This window comes from Phyllobates terribilis, unplaced genomic scaffold (genome assembly GCF_046119375.1).
Source record: "Phyllobates terribilis strain yellow unplaced genomic scaffold, ASM4611937v1 Scaffold_2__4_contigs__length_985480577, whole genome shotgun sequence".
In the NCBI taxonomy this organism is placed as follows: domain Eukaryota; kingdom Metazoa; phylum Chordata; class Amphibia; order Anura; family Dendrobatidae; genus Phyllobates; species Phyllobates terribilis.
Genome location: NW_027362762.1, coordinates 194,933,109 through 194,948,660, shown reverse-complemented (window position 1 = coordinate 194,948,660; position 15,552 = coordinate 194,933,109). Strand labels below are relative to the sequence as shown.

The 15,552-nt window shown below is 44.2% G+C and overlaps 1 protein-coding gene across 3 annotated transcripts in view; it reads left to right on the top strand.

The window, feature by feature from the left end:
- The first annotated feature begins 7,066 nt into the window (after positions 1–7,066).
- RDH5 (retinol dehydrogenase 5) overlaps positions 7,067–15,552 on the top strand; it is a 68,845-nt gene continuing 60,359 nt past the window's right edge. For 2 of the 3 annotated variants that reach the window (XR_012273872.1, XM_073663757.1), the window contains exon 1: positions 7,068–7,337. The gene's annotated coding sequence lies outside the window, so the exon portion shown is untranslated. Of the gene's footprint in view, positions 7,338–7,972; positions 8,040–15,552 lie in introns of all 3 variants that reach the window. The other variant, XM_073663758.1, reaches the window with a different exon arrangement.

Genomic DNA, 15,552 nt, shown 5'->3' with positions numbered 1-15,552 from the left:
GCCATGCAGTACAGCATATTACAAACATTATTCCCATTATTGGGGAGTGGGTCTCCCATAGTCTTTGCCTATGCCTTCCAAGCAAAAGCTGCCAAAAATTAGGATGGAGGAACTTGCAATTCCCCTTACAAGAGCCATGCAGTACAGCATATTACGAACATTATTCCCATTATTGGGGAGTGGGTCTCCCATAGTCTTTGCCTATGCCTTCCAAGCAAAAGCTGCCAAAGATTGGGACGGAGGATCTTGCAATGCCCCTTACAAGAGCCATGAAGTACAGCATATTACAAACATTATTCCCATTATTGGGGAGTGGGTCTCCCATAGTCTTTGCCTATGCCTTCCAAGCAAAAGCTGCCAAAAATTAGGATGTAGGAACTTGCAATGCCCCTTACAAGAGCCATGCAGTACAGCATATTACAAACATTATTCCCATTATTGGGGAGTGGGTCTCCCATAGTCTTTGCCTATGCCTTCCAAGCAAAAGCTGCCAAAAATTGGGACGGAGGATCTTGCAATGCCCCTTACAAGATCCATGAAGTACAGCATATTACAAACATTATTCCCATTATTGGGGAGTGGGTCTCCCATAGTCTTTGCCTATGCCTTCCAAGCAAAAGCTGGCAAAAATTAGGACGGAGGAACTTGCAATGCCCCTTACAAGAGCCATGCAGTACAGCATATTACAAAAATTATTCCCATTATTGGGGAGTGGGTCTCCCATAGTCTTTGCCTATGCCTTCCAAGCAAAATATGACAAAAATAAGGACGGAGGAACTTTCAATAATGGCAACACGGACCACGGTCACCCTGGTGGTATAGTGGTGGTGGAGGCTGAGGATAAGGAGGAGAACATAAAACAGCCGAAATGAGGAAGCGTATACCCATGTGTGGGTGTGAAGCAGTGCATGTGAATACACCTCCCGAAATAACACAGTGCATTTAACTTTATGTTACTCTGCTGTCATTTGATGGTGATGAGAAGTCTGGCCCAATCCAGCCCTTCTTCATTTTGATAAGCGTCAGCTTGTCAGCATTGTTAGTTGACAGGCGAGTGTGCTTATCAGTTATAATTCCCCCAGCGGCACTAAAAAAACGCTCCGATAACACGCTAGCGGCAGGGCAGGCCAGGACCTCCAAGGCGTACAGAGCGAGTTCATTCCAAGTGTCCAGCTTGGATACCCAATAATTAAAAGGCACAGAGGAATCATGGAGGATGCTGGAACGGTCGGCAAGGTACTCCCTCACCATCTTTTGAAACTTTCCACTCCTTGTGAGAGTACCCCGCGCCTCAGGGTCTGTCCGAAGGGAGGGTCTGAGAAAACTGTCCCAGAACGTTGACAGTGTTCCCCTGCCTCTGCTGGATTGGAGTTGCATCTCTCTCGCATGTACGCCTTGATTGGGGAACGAACTGTGACCTCTGCCACTAGCGTGTTCAGATAGGAATTTTAACAGTTCTGCAGCAAGGGCCTTCTGGTACTGCCCCATTTTTGTAGACCTCTCCACTTCAGGAATAAGAAAGTGAAAGTTCTCCTTGTAGCGGGGGTCTAAAAGTGTCACCAACCAGTAATGACTGTCACCCAACATTTTGACAACGCGAGGGTCACGGTTAAGGCAGCGTAACATAAAGTCAGCCATGCGTGCCAGACCGGTAACGGGCAAGATTTCCGTGTCCTTACCAAGATGACGACTGACCATGCTCTCCTCCTCCTCCTCCCCCCTGTCCTCAGGCCACCCACGCTGAACCGACGATATGACAGTTGTATAGGTACTATCGTTTAGAGCGCATGATACAAGCTCCTGTTCTTCCTCCTCCTCTCCCTCATTGTCCCCCAATGCACATTGGGATGAGATGAGGCTGGGCTGTGTGTAGTTGACCGCTACGGCTTCTTGATCCATCTCATCATACTCTGGCTGCAATGCCTCCTCTTTAATTCTCTGCAGAGAGCGTTGCAAAAGACAGACAATTGGAATGCTGACGCTAATGATGGCGTCACCGCCACTCACCATCTTGGTGGACTCCTCAAAGTTTGCCAAGATGGTACATATGTCAGACATCCAGGTCCACTCCTGAGGTCTTATGTGTGGAGTCTGACCTGAATATCGACGGCCTTGTTGCAGCTGGTACTCCACAACTGCTCTCTTCTGCTCACAAATCCTTTGCAACATGTGGAGGGTAGAGTCCCAACGTGTGGGGACATCACACACCAGTCGGTGTGACGGAAGCTGCAAACGTTGCTGCAACACAGCAAGGGCGGCGGAAGCTGTAGCTGACTTGCGAAAATGAGCTGACAGGCGGCGTACTTTGACGAGCAGATCTGGCAACTCGGGGTACGATTTAAGAAACCGCTGAACCACGAGGTTAAGCACATGAGCCAGGCATGGTACGTGTGTGATCTCGCCTCAGAGCCTCCACCAGGTTACGGCCATTGTCACACACGACCATGCCTGGATGTAGGTTCAGCGGTGTCAGCCACAGATCTGCCTGCTCTTTCACAGCTGTCCACAACTCACAAGCAGTGTGAGGTTTCTCACCTAAGCTTATGAGTTTCAGCACAGCCTGTTGCCTCTTGGCGGAGGCTGCACTGCAGTGCTTCCAGCTTGTAACTGATGTGGTGATATCTGAGATGGAGACTGAACATGAGGAGGAGGAGGATGATGCGCAGGAGCTGTACACTGTGGGGGCAACTCTGACTGACATAGTGCCCGCAATCCTCTGTGTGGGGAGGATGTGTTCCGTCCCAAGGTCCGACTGGGTCCCGGCTTCCACTATGTTTACCCAGTGTGCCGTCAGGGAGTTGTACCGTCCCTGGCCACAAGCACTTGTCCACGTGTCTGTTGTCAGGTGGACTCTCCCAGTAACTGCGTTGTTGAGGGCACGGCAGATGTTTTGGGACACGTGCTTGTGTAGTGCGGGGATGGCACACCGGGCAAAATAGTGTCGGCTGGGGACCGAGTACCGAGGGACGGCCACCGCCATAAGGTTGCGGAAGGATTCCGTCTCCACCAGCCTAAAAGGCAGCATTTTCAACGCAAGCAGTCGTGAAATGTGCGAATTTAGGACTGTGGCCTGTGGGGCGTTAGCTGCGAATTTCTGCTTTCGTTCAAAGGTCTGGGATATGGACAATTGAACGCAGCGGTGGGACGTGGACGTTGATGCTGTTTCTTGAGAAACTGCCATAACAAGTGAAGACTGAGAGGAGGGGGCATCTTTGCATGCAGTATGGACAGGGGAATGCCTAGCACACAACAGGGGGTTCTATTGCACGCACAACAGCGGAAGAAGCAGTAGTGACACCCGCTGACACTGGTCGTGGACCCTGGGGTTCGCCCTTCAAAGTCGGGTGCTTTGCTGCCATGTGCCTGATCATTCTGGTGGTGGTCAGGCTGGTAGTTTTGTCACCCCTGCTGATGCTGGCATGGCAGGTGGTACAAATGGCCTTTTTGGGGTTATCAGCAGAGTCTTTAAAAAAATTCCAGACTCTGGAAGACCTACCGGTTGTACTGGCAACGTCCCTTGTGTTGGTGTTACGGGGAACTGTTGCCTGCCTTCTGTGTGCGGCCACCACACTGCTTCTTCCTGCCTGTTGGGGTACTCTGCCTCCCTCACCCTGTGTGCTGCTGGCCTCACTTTGCATGTCCTCCTGCCACGTTGGGTCAGTTACTAGATCATCCACCACCTCCTCCTCTTCCACTTGCGCACCATGATCCTCCTCCTCACTTCCTGGCAATTGTGTCTCGTCATCGTCCACCTCTCGTGACAAATTGCCAGCATCGACTTCCTGTGGCCGTGGCTGTTCAAATATTTGGGCATCGCTACATGGGATCTCCTCTTCCACCACTTCAAGCGGAGCAGGCGAGGGGCACAAATCTGGAAATGGACCAGTGAACAGCTCTTCAGAGTGTCCAAGTGTGGGATCAGTTGCTGTCTGACGACACTCGGCATGGTGGGAGGAAGGAGCATCAGGGTGAGGAGGAGTATGCGGTCGAGACTCACGGCTACTAAGATTTGACCGTGTGGAAGACAGACCGGAGGTGGTGGTGCCCAGGTAACTGGAAGTATTATCTGCTATCCAATTAATAACCTGTTCACACTGATCAGTTTTCAATACTGGTGTTGTTCTGTGCTTCCCTAGTAATTCGGTCAAGAAGTGGGAGCGAGAAGATGTGGCTGTTGGTTGTGGCACATTTTCACCTTGGCCACGGCCCCGTCCTCTGCACGCACCATCATCAGAACGTCCAGTTCCACGTCCCTTGCCACGCGCCTTGCCCATTGTAATGGAAGTAAAATAGCTTACACTCGCACTATCAATGGAAAAAGGGTAACAAAAAGTAGATTAGAACTGTGGAAGAGGAAAACCACAGTTCTATTTCTCTGGTCTACACCTGATTCTTTTAAACAATCTGAACAATCAGGGAGAAACTATTACTGTTTTTCTTTACGGAAAAAATACAAAAAGCTGGATAATAGAGATTTTTTACTGTGGGACGGCAAAACCACAGTTATAATTTACTAGTGTATACCAGACTCTTTTAAACAGATATATTGGTGTCTGAACAATCAGGAGACACTATTACTGTTTTTCTTTACGGCAAAAAATGGCAAAAGCAGGATAATACAGAGATTTGACCCGTGGAACTGCAAAACCACAGTTCTATTTCTCGGGCCTACACCAGACTATTTTCAACAGATATATTTGTGTCTGAACAATCAGGGAGACACTATTACAGTTTTTCTTTACAGCAAAAAATGCCAAAAGCAGGATAATAGAGATTTTTTATGGTGGAACAGTAAAACCACAGTTATAATTTACTGGTGTATACCAGACTTTTTTAAATATATATATTTGCGGCTGAACAGTGAGCAACACACTCAAATGGCCCAAAAGTGGATAATACAGAGGTTTGAACTGTCGAACTGCAAAACCACACTTCTGTTTCTCTGGCCTACACCAGACTATTTTAAACAGATATATTTGTGTCTGAACACTTTTTTTTTTTTTTTTGGGGGGGGGGGGGGGCAACAAAATGTTAATAAGACCGGTATTTGTACAGTGTGAAGGAGGAAAAAAAAAAGAGGATTTAGATGAAAAAAAAAGGATTTTTCTTGGCCCTCGAGACCTGGAGCTAAGTCCAGCAATTTCAGCAACAGGAGCACACAGGACTGTAATGCAGCGTTTGCTTGTATAACCACTGCGTCTCCTCTACAGCCTGCCTGCCTGCCTGTTATCTGGGATGGATATTAGTCCTGAGAAGGACTGTTTGTTTGATCTGGCAGGCTTTAGAGACCCTACACTACCTATTTCGCACTATAAGTCTCTCCCTAGCTCAGCAGCACTTTCCCTACACTAGCTGATCCCGGCCGTCTGTGTCCAAGATGGGCGGAGACCCGAGCTCCCGCCCGAGTAACCCGGAAATGCTCGGTGCTCGCCGAACATCCCGAGTAGCGTGATGCTCGGGCGAGTACCGAGCAGTGTCGAGCATGTTCGCTCAACACTAGTGCTAACTAGTTTTTTTTGTGTTTGTTGTAGCTACATAATATCATCTGTGATTTAAATAGAACTCAATAGAACAATGAGTGAATTCAAAGGGAATGGATAATATAAATGAAGGACTTCTCCATTTTGCTGAATTCTTGAGCCTTTGACTGATCAAATAAATCATGTATGTTTCTAACCTATAGGTCACAGCCAAATTCGCCTCTTTAAATTTAAACACTTGATCTTTTTATTCTCCTTTGAGATTAGCTGTCACAAGAAGTAACTGGCAGCGACTTTCTCTTCTCTTCCCATTGACAACACATGAACTCTCATCCTAGCCAAACATGTGTATGAGGGACTCGGGAAGCAAATCTGTCAGGTGAACGAGTATTCAGCTGACAGATTTCTCATGTGTATGGGCATCTTAAGGGTGCTCTTGCCAACAATGATCAGCAATAGGCTAAAGGAGTAACAAGATGGCCACCACTACAGGATAGCTGGAAGGTAAACAATATGGATAGAAGTGGTAGGAATTTTCCACCATTTAATTTGTAAAGGCTGGGTTTATGGGATTTAAAGAGCCAATAGTCTAATCACCTGGCAATATTTGCTGTAACTAGAATACATTGTTGCAGGAGATTATCTGTTATGGCAGATGACCATTTTCCAGTTGAGTTCTGGGTGTACAATGGATCAGACATCAATGATGGGTCTGGAATTACCATAATTCTCTGTTTTGAATATTATTTGTTGTGAGAATTAGGGTTGGGCTGTAATCACTTACTGAAAATAGTACTTCCATGGCTTCAATATACTGTAAGTGCATCACTCAAAATACTAAAAATACTAGACCATTTTTTTTTATTTACAATGGCAGATGTGACCTGAATGTGCTGAGAATAGTTCTTGAAGGTATTTTTCATAAATGTCTACTAGATGCGGGTGCCACCTCTGGGACTCCTATCTTTAGAACAGGGTTCCGTGATCCCCCATTCTGGCTTAGGGTCCTTAATTTGCCAGAAGTAGCAATGAATGGAGAGAGCCAGTGCATGTGCCGCCACCTTTCCACTCACTGGTGGTCAAAAGCCAGCCAGAACTGGAGATTGGGGTATCCCTGTTCTGGAGGTAGCTGAGGGTCCCAGAGATGGCACTGAATGGAGAAACCCAGTGCATGTGCCGCCACTTCTTCGCTCACTGGCGGTCAAATTCTGGTTGGAACTGGAGAGTGGGGGATCCCTGTTTTGGAGGTAGCTGAGGGTCCCAGAGGTGGAGAAACCCAGTGCATGTGCCACCACCTCTTCACTCACTGGCAGTCGAATGCTGGCTGGAACTGGAGAGTGGGGGATCCCCGTTCTGGAGATAGGTGAGGGTCCCAGAGGTGGAACCACATCTATCACTATGCAGTAAATGTCTCTTGTGAGATAACCCCTGTAACATATACTTAAGAAGATATTTCTAACAACACATGTACATAAACCAGGATCCCTTTTAGTCCCAATCTGTCCCTAATACCACTAGACTTGTTGACTGTTCTGTTTCATTTTCCCTTGCTGCCTTTCTCCATATTCTCTCATTCAGCAATAGCAGTGCTAAGTGTTAATAGCTCAGTCTCCTCCTTATCCCCCTCTGTAAGTCTAGGAAAAACTCTCCTTTAAAGCCGATGGACTTTGACTACAACAACGATTCTCACAATCCGTTTTCACAATTAGCCAGACAGAGCGGAGCGCAGCACAGTACGGAGGTAAAGAGTTGCTGCAACTAATCACAAAAGCTGCTGACAGCTGTTTCCAGAGACCCAAGATCCCGCTCCACCCAAATATTGTATAGGAAACAGGAAAAGCCTAAGGGATTGTGAAGGTAGGAGCAGCATCACACTGTCTGCTGTTGCATTTCATGTCACTGACAGGCACTGCTGTCACAATCAACTCTCTGTTAATATTTAACTCCGTCTTTACTAAGTGACAACGTTCTGGGTTGTGTCACTTATCATTTCAGTGCAGATGTTACAGCTTACACAAGAATATGGAAGCTATGGGAAGTTTCGCTAACATGCTTCTGACGTGTAATGCCATGTGCTAGATATGACGGATGACACGATGTATGTGTAGGGCATTGCAGGTGTATGTAACATTTACTGATGTTTTATTTTATGTGCATGCATTTTGGTATTTGAAGGTTATGACCTTCGAATAGGAACATCCATTTATCCACTGGTGCTTGGCTGCTTTTCCAAGGTCTTTGGATCAACATTCCAGTTTACTCTAAGCTTTTGATAAAGGATTAGTGAACCAAAAAGCTTCTATTTTATATAATAGACTAAGAGTGGATTCCTGCCGCATTGTTGGCGCCTGTCACAGCTTAATATATCTATGACACATGAGACATTTAATGTTAAAACCTGCAAGCCATGAAAACTTCAGAAAAAAAAGCTGGTTGAATATACCATTGTATCTACTGGTTGTGATGTTTAAAATTAAACTTTTTTTTAAAAGGTATCAATCACACTGTATCTTATCAATATGAGATCGGTGGAGGTCCAACGCCTATCAATCACTACCGGTAAGCTGATATCTGCTTCAGGAATGGCTGGATATAAACCATATATGAAAAGGGACACTGCAGATCCATGTATTGCGGCCCCTTTAAACAACTATTCAACATTAGTGTCAAGGATTGGACCCACACCAATATGATATTCATGTCGTATCCTAACAATAGGCCATTAATGGTTTGAGCCAGAAAAAAAACACAAAAAAACCCTGTATTGTGTTGGAAGCAGTAAAAATGGCCAAGAGTGAGTCATTTTGTAAGCGCCAAATTATGGCTCGCAAAGGCTAGCCTTTAAGATCCTATCCCACAGAGGAGCTTTTATAGCACAAATTTCTGAAAAAAATAAATGCAGACTGTGATAGAAAGTTGTCCAGACCACAGTTTGCTGCACACGTCCCTGTGTAAGTGCCAACTAGAATGCCCACTCCTTATAGTGTCTATAATGGGCACATGTGTATTAGAAGTAAACTAAAAAGTGAGTAATCAAAATGGCCTTGCCTGACAGACTAGGCTTTCTTCATCTTGAGGACGGCCAGGTGTGTGCATGGCTTTTCTGGGAAACAGATAGCAGCTGGATTATGCACCCTGTCACACTACAAAAATTATTCACTGATGCGTTGAGGAACATGACTAAGAGGCCCCATAGACTCCAGAGAAAAATCAGCCAAAACGGGCATTTCAACCATAATGAATGATCGTTATCCGCGTTTGTGAAACAAGATCAATGGCCTATCGATGAATGATTGTTATTACTCAAAAGGCCGATCAGAGATGTTGGATTTTTTTCTGCCAATCTTAAGCACTGGCTATATCATTGGCCAAAGAAATCCAACATGGGCAATATTGTCTTTGATGATGTTTCTCCATTCCATATTTGTCTCGGACCTTAAGGCTACGTTCCCACGATGAGTTTTTGGTGAGTTTTTGACGCTGCATATTTTTGAAAAACACAAGTAACCTATCTTACTTAATGGGTGCAGAAAATCTGCAACCTCAAAAACTCACCAAAAAGCTCATTGTGGGAACATAGTCTAAGAGTTCAAGGTGTTGACTTTGCCACCAAATTCATCAGATCATTAATCTAATTGAACATCTGCTGATAACACAAAGCCCATCAATGGAGGCCACACCTTGCTATCTGTAGGCTCTTCTGCAGTAGCCAGATTCAATGGGACATCTGCAGAGGTCTTGTGGAGTTCATGCCTTAAAGTGGTTATCTGGGACTTTTGTTGTTTTTTTTCCTATGAGGAAAAGTACTTACCAGCAGGTAGTTGCTAGCAATTGTGGCAATTTTCCTGCTTCCTTTGACTTCATGTCAACAGAGCAGCTCCTTCTCTTCTGCTCAGCTGTGTCAATGGGGAATTCGTGGCGATGTCATGCTCATGGGTAGTCAGCTTCCTGTAGTTAAGCAGTGGGGAGCCACCTGTCAATCAGCATAACATTGTCAGTGACGCCCCAGCAACAGATCAGACTGGAATAGAAGGAACTGCTCTGTCAACCTGATTGCCTGTTGCCGGGCAGAACAGGGAGAGAGATAGCAACTACTTTCCGGTAAGTTCTAAGCCCTATAGGAAAAAAAAAACCCGAAAGTCCCGGAAAACTCCTTTAATGGGTCTGACCTGTTTTAGCTGCACAAAGGTGGCATACTCAATATTGGGCAGGTAGTTTGTGTGTTATGGTTTCTCGGTGTATGTGTATGCCTGTAGTAAGCGCTTGTTTGCATTACAGAGCTTCTCTTTACACTGATTACTACTGTTAATTTTGTTTTTAAAGTAAGCAGCAATATGATCATTGTAACAAAGGGATATGAGTATGAAGTAAGACAAGGGCAGTAATTTAATTGTCAATGTACTGTATATGTATATATAAGATGGTCTGCGCTGTATTCTCCAACATACTGTAATTTTTCCTATTTTAACATCGACACTCATGCATCAAATGATATGCCATTGCAGCTCTGTGCTCCCATCTCCGCACACTGCAATTGGATTGCTAATATAAAATATGTTACCTGTCAGGAAAGTAACAGTTGTTCCTGTTATAGATCTGCAGTGTGTCACGATTTAATAAAAAAAAATTTTTTTTTATGAGATGTAAATTTAGTTTTATTCCCTGAATGTCTGAGCCATATCATTTTTATTCATGAAATTCACACTTTTGCTCACATTTTATTTTTCTTGTGTGCTGATCGGGTGCGGTGATTCGTATCCCATATAAATATTATACGTAGAGTAATAAAAAGTTCTCATAGAGAGAGAATATTCAAGACAAAAGATCAAAGAAGTGTTGTACTTTTTGGTAGATTTACAGTCAGGAGAGGATTCTCTCCTGCTAAACCAGTGAATTATGCACTAGAGATCTCCAAAGTAATTCAAACATACACAAATTTAAGGTAGGAATAGCATCAGCTGGAGCCAGAGAGCTGGAAACAAATAAAAACAGGCCACAGAGTGGCTTACATAGAGAAGCAATAATCAAAAAAGACAAAAAATGGAATAGGGTGATGCCATTACAAATAAAGAATCACAAGCAAGTACATTTATGCTAAAATGGAAACAGTTTATTGGAAAATACTGCAATAAGGAGGAGAAAAAGAAAATTATAAAATCTTTTGTATTGACTGCGTGACATATTCTGGAAGGTCTTAAAAACAATTTGGGCCTGCTCCAAATTGGTAGCTGACTGAGAATGTGAGAAACTATGGTAGATGACAATTGATGGAATTAATGTTCTTATTCCTCTTTTTAAGATGGCTTTTATGATGATTTATTTTGTTGTTTAACCCTTTTTGACTTCTATTTAGGTTTCCCTTATGTTCTTCCAACTAAGACATTTGGTACCAATGGACTGAATAATCTCCCATAAGTATCCCAAAAATATGTCCTACACCAAACTCCTGTTCACCCATTCTGCGTACTGGACGAAAATGTTATCATTCTAATATGTTGGATTTGTTGAAGTTATTGTTATAAAAGTTTGCAATAAAAATTATATATTAAAAAAAGACAAAAAATGGGGAAAGAGACAAGTAGCCTTCTACAATAAGATAATACCATTTCTCAGAGAAAATGATACCAGTGGATAACTAGAGTGACCCTAAATTTAGGCCAGGGCAGCCAGGCAGAGAAGGGAGAGTCAATGAGATCCTAATTGCTAGACTTGATCACTACCTATACACATCAATATGTTCAGGATCTCCATTCATGCCAACTGCTGATTGGATGAGCAGAAGGAAAGACACAGCAGAGCAGTAGTGAGGTCCTTGAGCATGACGGTGCAGAGCAGGGCACTGTTGGGGTGTGAGATGATGTGCCTGTTGTGTGCTCATCTTTTCTGGGGGGAAAGGGGTGAGTCTATGATCTTTTGAATGTGGAAGGACTGGTGGATTTACATCGCCCAGCTGTTGGGACCAGTGTTGCAAAAGCACCAGATTTGGTGCTGCCAAGCTGTAGAATGGAGTGTGCAGAATGGGATGGGCTTTTGGTATTGTGCATTGTGCTGGAGACAAAGAGTGTCATAGATAGTGCTGCTGGAAGTCTAGCAGGTGGGTGAGAGAGACTCCTAAACCGGTGCCGAGAGTGAACTTCGCTGGGTGTAGAACAATGGCTTAGTAGATGGGAGAGAGAGTTTGCAGTGTAGAGATGGTTTGCAATGGTAAGATAGTTTAGAGCAGCAACAGTACTGTGGTTGTGCTGAGAGCACCAATCTGAAACTATGCAAGGAAGTCTGAGAGCTGGCAGACAGATTCCTAGCTAGAGATTGTAGCTAGAGACACCAAAAGCCCCCCATACACTTAAGATAGCTATTTGCCGATAGATAGATCTTTATTTTCTATAAGAGAGTTTCTTCCAGGTTCCTCTGGCTGCAACTTATCTATTAGAGAATAAAAGGATTGGCAGTCCAAAATTGCTAGCCTGAAAATCATCGGTCAGGGGTCCACTATACACATTAAATTGTTGTTCAAACCTTTCAGCCTACATTGCTCTAATTTGTTAATTTGTATGGGGGCCTTATAGGGAATCTGTCAACAGGTTTTTGCTATGTAATCTGAGGATAACATGAGGTAGGGTTTAAAACACTGAGTTCAGCGATGTGTCACTTATGAGGCTGTGTGCTGTTGTTTACTTATAATGAAGGACATTATCATTGCTGGGAATAGGTCTCACTGCTAGAACAACTCTGCCCCCTTCTGTGATAAGCAGCTCATTGTCAATAGACAATGTGCTTAGAGAGCCTGGTGTGGGCAGGAGAATTATTCTCCGCTCTGATAAGAACTCTGATTGTGTCACAACTGTTGCACTCAGTAAACTAAGTGATAGATCGTTGGAATCAGGGTCTCTTTTCCTACATTATGCTGCTCTCAGATGAGGTAGCCAAAAGTTGGTGACATATTCCCTTTAAGGCTGTGTGCCCACGATGCGTTTTTTAAGCATTTCTGCAGCGGCAAAAACGCTGCAGAAACACTTAAAAACGCATAGTAGAAGGTCTACCATGTTCCCCAATGATAATCCGCATGTGTTGTGCACATGCTGCGGAAATTTCCGCTGCAAATTATCATTGCGGAAAAAAGCGCAGCACTACCAATTATTTTGCGGAAGCGCCGCATTTTCGCACCCATTGACTTTCATTGGAACGCATGGATTATGCATCACTGGATCTGTAGATGCGGAATCCAAGCGTTTCAATGTGCGGATGGTACCAGAGTCTGGAGGATAGTAGACTTTCCTCCGGACCCGGATACCATAGAAACTGTGAAAAAAAGAATAAAATAAAAAATAAATATTATACATACCTTCTGATGGCCCGCGGTGTGCTTGTCTTCGCTTGCCGGCAGCTCGCGATGGACTGAAGGACCTGCGCTGACGTCATTTAGTCATGTGACGGCAGGTCCTTCAGTGTAGTGTACCGCGAGCTGCCAGCAAGCGAGGACGGAGCGAATCGAGACTCCGGGGGCTATCAGAAGGTAAGTATAGATTTATTTTTTTATTTTTTACCATTCTCTCTGGTCACAGTATATAAATCCATGCCGGTTGCATCGATTTATATAGTGTGACCAAGTTGTCAAGCACTTTCCAAGTGATGCTAAAATTGCTTGGAAAGCGCTTGATAACCCGCATGCGGAAATGCATGTGAAGAACGCTTCACTTCCGCATGTCCCTGGCAGGAAAACGCATGTACAATCCGCATGTACAATCCGCATGCGTTTTTTCTGCCAGGGAGATGCAGAAACGCTCAAGAAAAAAACCCTGAGCATTTCTGCATCGTGCGCACATAGCCTTAGAAGGACTGTTGACTTTCCCCTGTGATTGGTGTGTTTGTAGAGACTGAACATCTCTGAGCTCAGTGATATGTCATAATTGTGGAGAGGAAGGTCATCTCAAATGTCAGTGAAAAAGTGAGTCAAATGCCTGTGGGGTAATTGAAAAACTAGCACAGTTACTTGAAAAAAAGGGGAAAAAAGTACAATGTAGACCACACTGGGACTTATCCATTAGCCTCTTCAAGGAACAAAATCATTCATACCACAAAGGGACACTTAAAGTGGTTTTCGTTCATTTTAATCAATAGATCTTGGAATAATAATAATTTCCACAATTGAATGTGTTAAATAAAATGTTCCTGTGCTGAGATAATCTTATACATGTGCCCCTGCTGTGTACTGTCTAATGGCTGTGACTGACCGAGTACAGAACATGGTCTGATCATACCACAGCTCCTGGGCAGGGGAGGAAGCAAAAAAGCATACAGATATTACTGAAGGGGATCACAGCTGATTCTTTCTGTGAAGTAAAACATTTCCCTACCTGTTTTTAAACAATGTTTTACTTCAAAGAAAGAATCAGCTGTGATCCCTTGCTGTAATGTCTGTATACTCTCTTTTGCTTCCTCCCCTGCCCAGGAGCTGTGGTATGATCAGACCATGTTCCTGTATGGTCATACACAGCCATTACACAGTACACAGCAGGGGCACATGTATAAGATTATCTCAGCACAGGGACATTTTATTTAAATACATTCAATTGTGGAAGTTATTATTATTCCAAAATGTATTGATTAAAATGTACTTTTGTTCATGTCAAAACCCCTTTAGAGTACCAAAGGAAGATTTGTACAATTTGCTCTAGACCAGGGATCGGCAATTAATTTTACAAATGGGCCATATGAGAACCCATAACTGTTGTTGGGGACCAAACCAATAGGGTGAACTTAATTCTTCTTCTTATTATTCTTTTATAGTAATTTTTATCACTTAATATTGAGCAGAATTAAGTATGCTGACTCGCTGCTATTGCGAATATATGTTACAATAAAGTTTATTGTATGTATTCTTACCTATAGTAGCTAATCAAAACCATATAATTTACTGCATTTAATATTGTTTGTAACAAAAACAGTAAATCATACTGGTCCTGTAATTCAGCCTTTGTACCTTGATCAACAGCTCCCAATACAATAAGATGCCCCCCACATAGTATGATGTCCCCATACAGCCCCTCAAATAGTATGATACCCTCTCAAACCGTATGATGTCCACACAGCACCCAAACAGTATGATATCTCCACAAAGCTCCCCACACAGTATGATGTCACCATCAAGCCCCACACACAGTATGATGTCCCCTCAAAGTACCGTCACACAGTATGATGTCACAACAGAACCCCTCACACAGTATCATGTCCCCACAAAGTATTATGACACCACAAAGCCCCCCAGGCAGTATGATGTCCCACACAGCCCGCCGAAGCAGTATGATGTCACTACACAACCCTCCATGTAGTATGATGTCCCCTCACAACTCCCCATACAGTATGATGTCCCCTTACAGCCCCCATACAGTATGATGTCCCCTCACAGCCCCCACCTTGCATAATGTCCCCTCACAAACATCTCCACACACTATGATGTCTCCTCAAGGCCTCCCACACAAGATGTCCCTATAGCTTCCTACAGCTAGGGATGGAAGGAGATGAGCACAAAAAAGGGGGAAATGGCTTAGCTTTAGATGAACTCCAAATAAGCACGCGGCCTCAAGCTCCAGAGAGGACGATGTACTGCTCCTGCTAAGCTTCACAAGTAGAAATGGATATAGCAGGCGACTCCCTCTCAGACACACCAAGGATATATACACCCAGGCCAGAGAGCTTATTATCAAGAGACAGGTAGCCGCTCGGTCCTAAAGACAGCCTCTTATCTAAGAAACTGTCTGCAATGCCAAACGTAGAGATCTCCTGCAACCCACTGCAAGGCTACTGTCTGTCACCTCTGACACACCCGTGACAGTACCCCCCCTCTACGAGTGGCCTCTGGACACTCAGGACCGGGTTTCTCAGGAAAAGAGGTGTGGAATGAGCGAACCAATCTGAGAGCGTTCACCTCTGATGCTGAAACCCACATCCTCTCCTCTGGACCATAGCCTTACCAGTGCACCAAGTATTGTAGAGAACAACGATGGAGACGAGAATCTACAATCCTCAAAATCTTGAACTCCAGATTACCATCAACCATTACTGGGGGTGGTGG